The 11,454-nt window shown below is 29.8% G+C and overlaps 1 long non-coding RNA gene across 3 annotated transcripts; it reads left to right on the top strand.

The window, feature by feature from the left end:
* Nucleotides 1-5,990: 5,990 nt before the first annotated feature.
* On the top strand, nucleotides 5,991-7,963 carry LOC141676875 (uncharacterized). Of its 3 annotated transcripts, none has more exons than XR_012557190.1 (4): nucleotides 5,991-6,106; nucleotides 6,180-6,261; nucleotides 6,344-6,426; nucleotides 7,488-7,930. It is a non-coding gene; the product is annotated as an uncharacterized LOC141676875 (long non-coding RNA). The 3 variants fall into 3 exon arrangements; XR_012557189.1 differs by lacking the exon at nucleotides 5,991-6,106 and having other exon boundaries at nucleotides 6,154-6,261; nucleotides 7,488-7,777; nucleotides 7,860-7,963; XR_012557188.1 differs by lacking the exon at nucleotides 5,991-6,106 and having other exon boundaries at nucleotides 6,154-6,261.
* The last annotated feature ends 3,491 nt before the right edge of the window (nucleotides 7,964-11,454 follow it).

Below are 11,454 nucleotides of genomic sequence, written 5' to 3'. Positions count from 1 at the left end.
ATTCAAAGAGATGAATTAGTGAAATGTTCACTGTTCTTTTACAGAAAAATATGATTTATGATTAAAGGCCAATGAGGGTCGATGTTTTATTCACTCAACAGTTTTAAATAAATAAAGATGTTTTAAAATTATTCAAAAATTATTTCCAGAAGTTTCTTTGATCTGATACCTGGAAACCATTTATGATACTAGCTGGGCATTTTTGGCTCACTCTCGCTTTGTGAAATCCTATTTCTTTCAGTATCAAATAAGGGATCAATACGAGGAAATTAGTACAAAGGTAATGGGATTGTATTTTAAATATTGTAATTTTAGAAGGTTAGATTCTTGTTTCATACCATAACCTGTAAGCGATTCGGAATAATGAGGGGTTATCTGTATATATTTTTTTAATATACAGGTTTATATTATTTAAATTTGTTTAGTGACACCCAATCCTGACCCCGGATTTGGGGATGTTACATTGACAGTCACTAGAGTAGCCTGAAAGAGATGTGTTCTAAGTCCAATCATGTATGATGATTTAGGAATGACTTTTATGTAATCTGTTTTGATTTCATTGATATTAATAAAAGACTTGTTTTGGTTTTATTGGGGGCTTTATCTATTTAAGTGTTTAAATAAGATATACCATAGTTTAGAGTAAAGCTTTTTATGGATTATGATGAGATCATAATAAAGAGACCTAAAAATATGATAACTCTGAACTTAAATATTTCCTGGTCGTAGGATTATTAACTGGTAATTAGTAATCCGCAAAGATCAGTACATACTATGCTTGCTTCATTATGAAGGATGTCTGTTCTCATAGACATTTGTGTGGTGACACTATAGCTAGTATGTAGGTGCTTATTATAGAATAAGTTCACTGAACATGACTCACACAGAAGAACAACTGATGGAGTTCACTCACGTGTCAGCAGATGTTCACATAGTGATAGTTGTACAAGTATCCTTAGATTTGAGGTCATCATAGTCATCTTGTGTACACTGAACTATACTTTGGTTTAGTTCTTAGTCTCCAGGGATAATAATAAGGGCTCTACTGGGTGTAGGAATTTGTACACGAAGATAGTGTATGATCAATAAAGGATCTACCCCTTCCAGTGAAAGGAAGAGAATGTTCAATGATGATCCACTTATGCTAGTTCAGGAATCTCTGGCCAGAGTGAATGAAATTAGAAAGGAGTTTCTAATTCACATTAATTAGAACTAAGCATAGTGAATGGGAAAGCATATGATTAAATAAGATAGGCTTGACACGAGTTCCATGCCTTGTATTTAATCATGACATTGCAGGGTAGAAGGAATTAATTGTACGGTAACTATCACTGAATAGGTTCTTGGTATTCTAAGCAGTGAATTCGTATTATCCGGATAGTCGCGATATGCTGAGAAGTATCCCTCACGATGTAGAATAATCATGATTAATTTATTAATTAATCATATTTAATAAATTAGAGAATTTATATAAATAATGATAAAATAGTTTTATTATTATTTATTTCTACTACCGGCCTAATATTGAACCTACAGGGTCACACCATAAAAGAGAATGATTTAATGGTAGAGGAATTAATTAATAATGGCTGATAATTATTTATTTGTGAAATAAATAATTAATTAGAAAATTTATAATTGATTAAATGAGATTTAATTAATTATAAAATTAATTAAGAAAATTTCTTAATATTATTAGTTAAGAATTTAATCTTGGAAATTAAATCAAGTGAGAGAATTATTTTTCTAAAGTATTTAGAAAAGGGATTAATGATTAAAAGGTGTTTTAATTATTAGTTAATTGGTTAATAAGAATAATCAATTAAAGGGTTAATAATAATAATATTTTATGGGAAAATTTTCAGCTGAAAGTTTTGCATATAAATATACTATTATAACCCCTATTTGCCTCAACCAAAAAAAAATAAAAACCCTGATTCTAAAGTAGAAAAGAGAGGGAGGCAACTAATTCTCTCAACCTCTTCATCCCTCCATTCTTTTGATCCCTTGATGGATACTGGTGGAGTGCTTCATAATTGAGGAGCAACTGCAAGGGATCTCCGTTCATCATTCTTGGATCGCTATTAAAGACCTCCATCTTTCCATTAACGTAAAGCTTCTTAAGGTAAACATACTGAACTACGAATTAAATATTATTTTTCGCATGGATCCTGCGGAGGGTTTCGGTTTTTTAAGATTTTAATTTACGTTTTTGTTGCGTTTATGTGCTAAAAACCCTTCATAGCCGTTGGTGGGCTGATGTAGTTAGCCGTTGATGCTATAACTTTACTTAGCATTTGGTAGCTCAATTTTACTTAATCAGGATTACATGGCATCGACTATTTATAATTAGCTACCTTATTCGAGATTATTCATTGAGTCAACATGACTTCTGAATGAATAATAATATTTATATCTATAACAGAGAATCCTACATAAAAGTATTAAAAAAATCTCATCAGTTGATGGACAACTCCTTCAAAGGCTAGCCATCGCTATCCATTAGGATGGCTAGTCATTGAAGGCTATAATTTGTCTTAATATAATTATGCAATGTAATTTGTTTATCATTAGGATTTAGGTTTGATTCCTAACAAATAGTGCTACTCTATATTATCAATTCCAGTATTTTATTTAATTAATTCGAAGCGGTTTATTACATATTATTTTTTTTTACAATCTTTTCTAGAGGAGAGCCTTTTTTATGGAATATGGAAAGGGTGCATGTAGGAATATCGTGAATGATATACGTTGATAGTTATCCTCGCAACTTTTCCAGTACCGTACTAGTGATTTCATGTTTGGAAAATCCTTCATATTGGATCTTTTTTTTCTTTTTTACTGATCATAGCATAGCATCAAAAATGAATTTCTGTCTACTAATAACCTAACACGTGAAAGAGGATTTGTACTAATCACATTGATCATAAACAGACTATAAGAACTCACCAATTATTTACTCCTGGCCATTTCATTAGAGCCTCCACTCTTTAACAACTAGCTAACATCGTTTATGAAGCTTAAGGCACTATAAGAAAGGCAGATATTTGTATTCGGACCACAAAAAATGAACCAGGAGTTTTTTCATAATCTATACTTGAAGGAAATTACATATAAGATAGTAAAGCATATGGTATGTACCAACTTAACACACTTAATAGATGCTAATGTTTACATTCATGTTCTTAGCTTCATTCTAGAAAGTCATCATCAAGCTTGGAGGCACACACAACTTTCAATGAATCCTTTATAAGATTCGAAAAGCAAACAAGCAAGTGAAGCTCCGAAAGCAAAAAAGTGCATGTGTGCTTCTGTTTGAAGTTTATCACTAGTAGTTACTCTTTAATATTAGCCCACCTAATACATAGCGAACATACTAGGGCCGCAATACATCATGTGCATCAACCTTAAGTTTCTTCAAATTTGACTATAAATTTATGTTTCTATATATAATCAATAAGAACATTCAATAAAATAGCCCCAAAAAGATTTCTTAATAATATTTTATCTATTATCTATTATATATATAATACAACAACAGGGGTTTGTTGAGAAATTTAATTTATATGATTGTTATGCCCATAAATTAATATTTATATATAATATCTATTTCACACTTATTCTCACAATTAATATATATTAAATGATAAATCATTAATATGCTTCATTATTATGATTATGTATTTAATTATAAATATATATACTTTAACTATACATGTATCAATTATTAACTCAATCATTTATTTGTTAAAATATATTGAATTTCCATGATTAATATACATATATACATACGCACATACATATATCTGTATATGTTTTTACTTGGGTTGGTCAGAAATGAGTACTTAAATTGAATAATCGGCAGAGATACTGATATTTAATTCATGTGATTATTATGCTTCTATAATAATATATATGCTTTTTATTTCACAAATATTCTCATAATTAATATATATTCAATGAATCATTATTAATAGGCTTCATTATTATGTATGTGTATGTAATTACAAATGTACGCTTTAATTAAAAAAAGTTATGAAACTCGTTTACAATTTTTAAACCCCTACGTTAATGTACATGTATTATTTATTTAACTCAATCATTCATTTATTTATATATATAAATTTTGCATAATTAATGTACATATATACATACATATTCACACATACATACGCACATACATATATGTGTATAAATATTGCATAATTAATGTACATATATATACATATTAACACATACATGCACATATATATATATATATATGTGTATATGTACTTACTTGGGTGCGACTACGAACTCAGGCATAATTTGATTAGTGTGAGACATATCCAGAAATTCTTTGTTCATTTAATCTTAGATTCTTCCCCCTTCTTCACCTGATTGATTAAATCGGCTTCAGAATCTTTAGACCTTCTATTTATTGAAGGTTTGCTCTAATACCAATTATTAACTACTAACAATCAACTTATATTAATTTATAGAATGGGGGGTTGAATACAAATTTAAATATTTATAATAATTCAGTTTTGGGAAATTAAAACTGAACAAAGTTATCCATCAATGGATAACTATTATTTGTTGAGGCACATTTATCAGTAGAATCATATTGTTCAAGTTTTTTGCTCCCCTTTCTAAATATATTTGTACAAAGGCAGAACACCGATAATCAATATTCCTTCATGAAGGAGAGTCAGCCGGATGCCGCATTTGACCATCATTTAACCGCTGCTTTAAATGCCAAGTCAACTGTTCAGCAATATCGGGAGATTTAAAAATGCGTTTAAATCTTGGAATGATAATGAAATATCACATCACCTTGGCTGGAATAGTGACTCTAAGTTTATTATCCTTCCCAATCTTCCGGCAGGATAAACGATAATTACGACACTCAAAGGCATCAACATGTATGCCTCTATATAGTATGTAATCATTCGGACATGCGTGAAATTTCACGTACACCATACCTCGATCAGATAAGCTTTTTTTGCCTCATATGCATTAGCTGATAACACGTGATCTTTAGGGGAAAGACCCAACCGAAGAAAATAGATCCGTGATGGCGCTATCACTACAACCAAACCTATTTTTCCAATTATGTAGTTTTAATATTGATTCTAACTTGATACATTCACTACACTCACTCAATGATTGTTCGGCATCATCCACAAACCTCTTGAAGTCATATGAGTCATGATCAAAAGAATCATAAGTTGTTTCACAAACATCTACGGTTTCAGTTTAAGGAATATTAAGGTCCTCCGGAAGAAATATGCAACCATAAAATGACCTAATACTCCTAGAACCTTTTTCTCCATGCCAAATCCAATCAATATATCCCAAAATAAAACCTTTCTTCATTTAGATGACCCCTTATTACACTACGCCATAGATGGCCTGATCCAATGATATTTGCAAAGCGTTACAAGTATTTCATTGCAATAGCTAAGAAATTCTTATGTTATTGTAACAGTATTGATTTGGTGTTACAATAGCTATTAAACTAGTGTTGCATGAGAGTTACGGTGTTGCACAACATGTAACACCAGCACCTACTATTATAATAGATATTTTTTACTTTTTAAAAATATTAAAGTGAAAATATAATACTTTTTAATTTTAACCTATATATTCTGGTTTATTAATAATTTAATAATGTAATATATAATATATTATAAAGTATAAAGTATAAATTATATTTATACCTAAATACAAAGTTTAATTTTATAATTTTTTATTTAATAAATAATATTCTGTTAAAAAAATAATATAATAAATAAAATATAAAATATGAAAATAAACAGATTACTAAGTGAATTATTGGGCGGTAGATTTCCCCCCAAATGAAAACACACCGACTAAATACACCCTCCTCCTCTTCTCATCTCACTTCATTCTCTCCCTCCCCTTCCTCCTCTTCTCGCTTATCCTCTATGCTTATATGTTTTCGCTTAACAATGATGCCTCTATGCTTAAACGAACTCACAATCGATGTATTGTGCATCTCGATCTTTTTTTCGTTTTATTTGATTTTGCAGATTTTTAGGGTTTCAAATTGGGTAATTAAAGATATTATTTGATTTTTTCATCGGATCTGTACAATTTATTGGTATGTATTGTTCCTGTTTAATATGTATCGGGTAATTGAAGATATGTATTTGATTTTGCCATCGGATTTTTAGGGTTTATGTGATATCGAATCTGTACAATTCAAAGTATAAAGGACAAGACAAGCTTTCAGTGATTGTGTGGGTGGTAGCTCAGGTAAGCTATTAATACTAAATTTTATGTAACTTATAAGTTCTTCTGTATATGTATGCTAAATATAAATTCTTATCTTATTTAGGCCTGTCAAGGAGATCTCGCGGGAGGGTGGGAAACAAGGCTCTAATCCACAAACAAGGGATTTATTTTACAATTAGTGGAAAGGTATGTTTACACCAACAAAGGGTATGTTAATTCTTGATTTTCTTGATCTTTTTTCAATTAAAAATATGTTCTTTATGTAATAGCTTGTAAATTTGATGTTTTTAACTAATGGGTAATTCAAGAAATTAGTTTATGTTTTTATTCAGTGATTTTAGGTAAGTTCAATGAATGGGTTTGGTGATAATTAAAGAATTGAGTTGTATGAGAATTTGTGGGGTAGTGATATCGAAATTGGGATTAATTAGCTCTTATGTGTGTTTTCAGGTGAGTTTGTGAAGGTGGGATTGTTGGCACTCTTAGGGATTTGTGTTGTGTGAAATGTCGATGGTGATTTCTTTGAAGAAGTTAGTTTCGTGTGTCATTCTTGATTTGGATGTTACACTTCTTAACACAGATAGAGATTTCGCGACTTGTCTAATTAGGAATTTGTTATTGGATTGTTTGTATTTTGCTTGAAGGGTCTGGATTTAATGAAAAATATCAAATTGTTTGATATTCTAATGTTGTGTATTGTTTGTCTTTTATGTTCAAGTAGAGAATTTTGGTTATTGCGCAGTGTTCAATTTAATCTGACCTAGGGCCTCGATTGTGTCTAGCAAAGCTAAACCTTGATTTGTTGTTTATGATGTTAATGTTGTATGCTTAGGCTGAGAATCTGAGAAGAAGTTTGTTTGTAGTTGCTATTACTGAAATTTCTATGAAATCTGAGAATCTGCTTTCGTGTCCTACTACATGGTAATTTTGTTATGTAATTTTTGAGCATGAAGAATTGTTATATACTACATTGCTTCTATATGTGCTAATTTGAATTACTTGATGGTGATGGTCAATAAGAAGAGATTAATATAACTAGTACCTAGTGATTTGTGTTTATCTGCAAGGATTTTTTATAAGCTTTAGTGGTCCAAAGCTCTATTCTTCCTACTCTACATAAATAAATGAAAAAGGTATTTAACTTTGCCTTCTCCTATTATATGCCAGCAGTCCATTTGTGAATTGGTTTTAAGTACAATGTGTCAAAGTTGTGTTTTGATATTGTTGTGCATATGCATATGGTGTAGATGCTAAGAACACTGCTAGCGGAGGAGGGAAAGCTTCTTGCAGCCTAAAATCTCACATCGCATCAGATGTAAGAGTTAATTCATTCGAATAAAACTTCGTGTGATGTGAAATATCCTTTTAATACAATTAAATAGGATATTTCACATCACAAGGAGCAATAAGTTTTATTCGAATGAAGTAGCATTTTACATCTGATGCATTGTTAGATTTTTTCTAATATAATCAATTAACAAAACACCAGAAGGAATAAAATTCCATGAGGTCAACCTTCTACTTATTCGGTTTGTAGGTATAAGTTTAAAAACCATCAATTTTCATTCTTTTCTTTGCTAGTTTCTGTGACTTTTTCTCATTTGTATTCCCGTGTGCAGATTCAGGAACAAGGCCAAGAATGGAACACTATCACGTCTTTTTAGCATAGTCATTTTCTTTTGAATTGCAGTTGTAATTTTACTGGTTAATAAAATTGTTGTAATTTTAGTTGGTTTTTGTAGTATTTTGGATATGTATTGGAGATTTTATTTTGGTTTTTGTTATACATAATAATAATTGTTTAATAAATTTTATTAGAGCATGTATATTTATTTTTTAATAATAATTATTGTATTTGCCTATTCAAAAATTACAAAATCTAATGTTGGTTAATTGGGCCCCGGGCCCACATGTGGGACCCACATTCGCCCACTTTTACAAAATAATCCAACCTAATGTAACATCTATAAATTGTTACAATTGGCAATGTATTGTTATATTAGGGGCCTATTGTAATACTTTTAGTCCTGTCATAATAGAAAGACAAAGTGTTACAATAGGCGGCCTGATGTAATGCTCGCAAGTGCAACGCCTCTTACTGTTACAATAGGTCTATTGTAACACTTTTCTGGCCTATTATAACAGCAGAAGGGCATTGCATCAGGCCATCTTTGGCGTAGTGTTAGTTTAATATTTTTTTTTGTAAAATTTACGCAGCGTGCATAATGGCGGGGAATCTTCTGGGGCTCTCTAGCATTTTCTTCTGTGTATGTTAAGAAAATTTTGAGTCTCGTCTCATTTTCTAAAATGTCCATATCTGAGGAAATCCACGTCTTATCTATTCCTAAAAAAATAACCTACATGTTTGTCATTTGCCAAACAATAAAAATTGATAAATATTTGTCTTCTTTTATAAAATTTTATAAGTTGTATCATTAAAATTAATATAAGATATTATACCAAATTCATGATGATTGTGGTATATAATCAGTATCATATATTGTCCTAATAATATAAAAAACTAGAGTTCAATAAGTCAGTAGACCAAAAAGGCTTTATGCAGAAAACTATAACAAACAATTTATTTAATAACAAACAAGTTATAGAACGAAAAGAGCTTTCCGAAAAACATAAAGCACGAAAGTTATAGTACGAAAAGAGCTTTCCCAAAAGTCCAGGATATCCGACTTACGATGAATTTTCTACGAATTTTACAAGATTTGCTGATTTATGGTATAAAACTCCTACGAATTTTAATGAATAAAAATGAAGAAGACGAATATGATGTATTTATAACGATACAAAACCTTATTTCTTAACCAGCAAGTTATCCATATTAGAATCTGATCCAAATTTTAGGCCCATAAATCTAATTCAATTTTAAATCCTAATCTTCATCTAATTTAAATCCTAGTTCTTATCTAATTTTAATACTTTTAATTCTATTATTCTTTTATTAATCTTATAATTCTGAAAATTAAGGGATATTACAAATATGTAATACAGACATTCTAGATTATTTTTATAATTTTTCAAACTAGTGTGATAACTATCCAATACTTTATAATTTAACAAAAATAAGAAATTTGAAAATTATCTTGTCGCACGTTTTTTGCAAGAATTAAAATTTAATGTTTGAATAAGTTTTATTCTTCCTTCTACACATATTTTGAAAATATTGACTAACATTTACATAATTTTAACATTAATTAAAAAAATGAAAATACTATATATTAATGCGATTTTATAAGATTAATACATCCAATTTCCAATGAAATGTAATCTATATATCTATATAAAGGAAGATCTCAGGTGCTTAGGTGTCATATAGGTATCATATTCTAAAATTGCTTCTAACCTATTTCTCTCATTTTATAGAATTTGTGTATATTATATCTTTTCAGAAAAGTTTTAATGTGAAGCACTAGCATCTGCCAAAGAAATTTCAAAAGTCCCTTAGTTAGATTCTATTTGTCTTTAGAAATTCAGCATTAAAGAATTATATCATCTGTTTATAGTTTATCATACAACTTTTCATTTGCCTACTCCATTCATGTATATAATATATACACATATTTCACAAGTGATTCTTTTTATGTCATCACGCCGTATCTTATTTTCTTAAATCCTCTACTTCTTTTTTGAATTGAATGGCAGGCCCTTCGCTCCATTTCCGGTTCCTCCGCTCCAATCAAAGCCCTCGGCGATAGTTTTCCGATGAGGTAAATTTTGTTTTCGATAAATTTTAGCTTTTTTCTGTTATTTCTCAATATGCTTCTTGATTTTTTGTTGTTTGCGGTTGTTTACGTGTAAAATTATATGTGTGCTTTCAAGCAATCTCATATTCTCATTGACGCTGAATTGTACTTGTCAGAGAAGTTTGATTGTTTTGGTTGCTCTCTCATATATGTATGTAGGTCCGTTACCAACATGAGGAGATGGATATAGAAGACCTTTGTTGGGAAACAAATCAATAGTTTCAGTTTCTCCAGGTTTACTTATAATTAGCTCTTTATCTTTTTGTTAATATTAATTCTAAGTTTGGTTGAGTCAAATTATAAATGAAGCAATGATAGTTGTTGTTTTTACTGTATAGAATCTTAAGTTAATTGGATGTATAAAAATAATTTAACAACTTGAACATTTTGGCGGATCAACGGAGTGAAAAATAAAAATAAAACAACAGTTGCAAGGAGAGGATTAGATAGAGAGAGAGAGAGAGTTGTAGCTTATACGAAGAAAAATAGAGAGGCTTTAGTCCTTGAATTACAAACAAAAAAAAGGTTGTGGCTTTGTTATGATTATAAGTTTGCAGAGTTTGTGTTTATTATCTAAATAATATTAAAAGTTATGTTAAAAATTACTAAAGATTAAAAATATAAATTTATGATTTTTGAATTTGGTTACCAACAATATATTATTTCTTGCATATTTTAATTGTTGGCATTGTCACAATGAAGCCACTGTATGTTATTGCTTTTCTTTTTCCTCATGCCTTTTCTTTGCATCTACGTGTATGCCTTTGTTTGATCTTTTTTTTTTGCTATCACATATTTTATTAGAAATAGAAATGAAGTATTGTGGAGCTTGCTATTTGATTGAAATTGAGCTTTTTTAATTTTAGTCACTGCATTTGTATTAATTTCTTACGTTATATTTTTTGTATACATATTTCTGTTAATTTGTAATTTCCCGCTTTGACATTCGTTTTCAATCAGGGGGCATTCAGCATCCCCTCTTATGTGCACGATATGGTCCGGTTTAATGTGAAGCATGTATGTCTGGTTCAGTTGCATTTGTGGAGGAGAACATGGAAAAGGCAACTCTTACAGTGACATGGGAATTGAGGTAATGTCTCTTCGAACAGTTCAGTACTACAATAAAAACATAAATATTATATTATTAGCTTTGGTATATCCTAATATGATATAATTTAGTTGTAGTAATTAAATAAGTAGAATTAGGGAGTATTATGAAAGAAAAGTTTACATGTGGTGGCGGAGCAGTAGGTATATATAGTTTTTAAAATAAGTTCAGCTGCCGGAAACTAAATAACTTGGTTTATTAAAACTTCGAATCACAAAAAATTGAAAAGATAAGGGAATATGTTTTAATCAATGAGCATTCTCAATATAATTTGTACTTATAATTTTACAAAAAATTGTTGCTTGTATTATTCTTTATATTTCGATTTAATATTCTTAGGAGTGGTTT

Source organism: Apium graveolens, chromosome 8 (genome assembly GCF_009905375.1).
Source record: "Apium graveolens cultivar Ventura chromosome 8, ASM990537v1, whole genome shotgun sequence".
NCBI lineage: Eukaryota > Viridiplantae > Streptophyta > Magnoliopsida > Apiales > Apiaceae > Apium > Apium graveolens.
The sequence above is the reverse complement of the archived record's forward strand: the minus strand, read 5'-3'. Positions and strand labels throughout refer to the sequence as shown.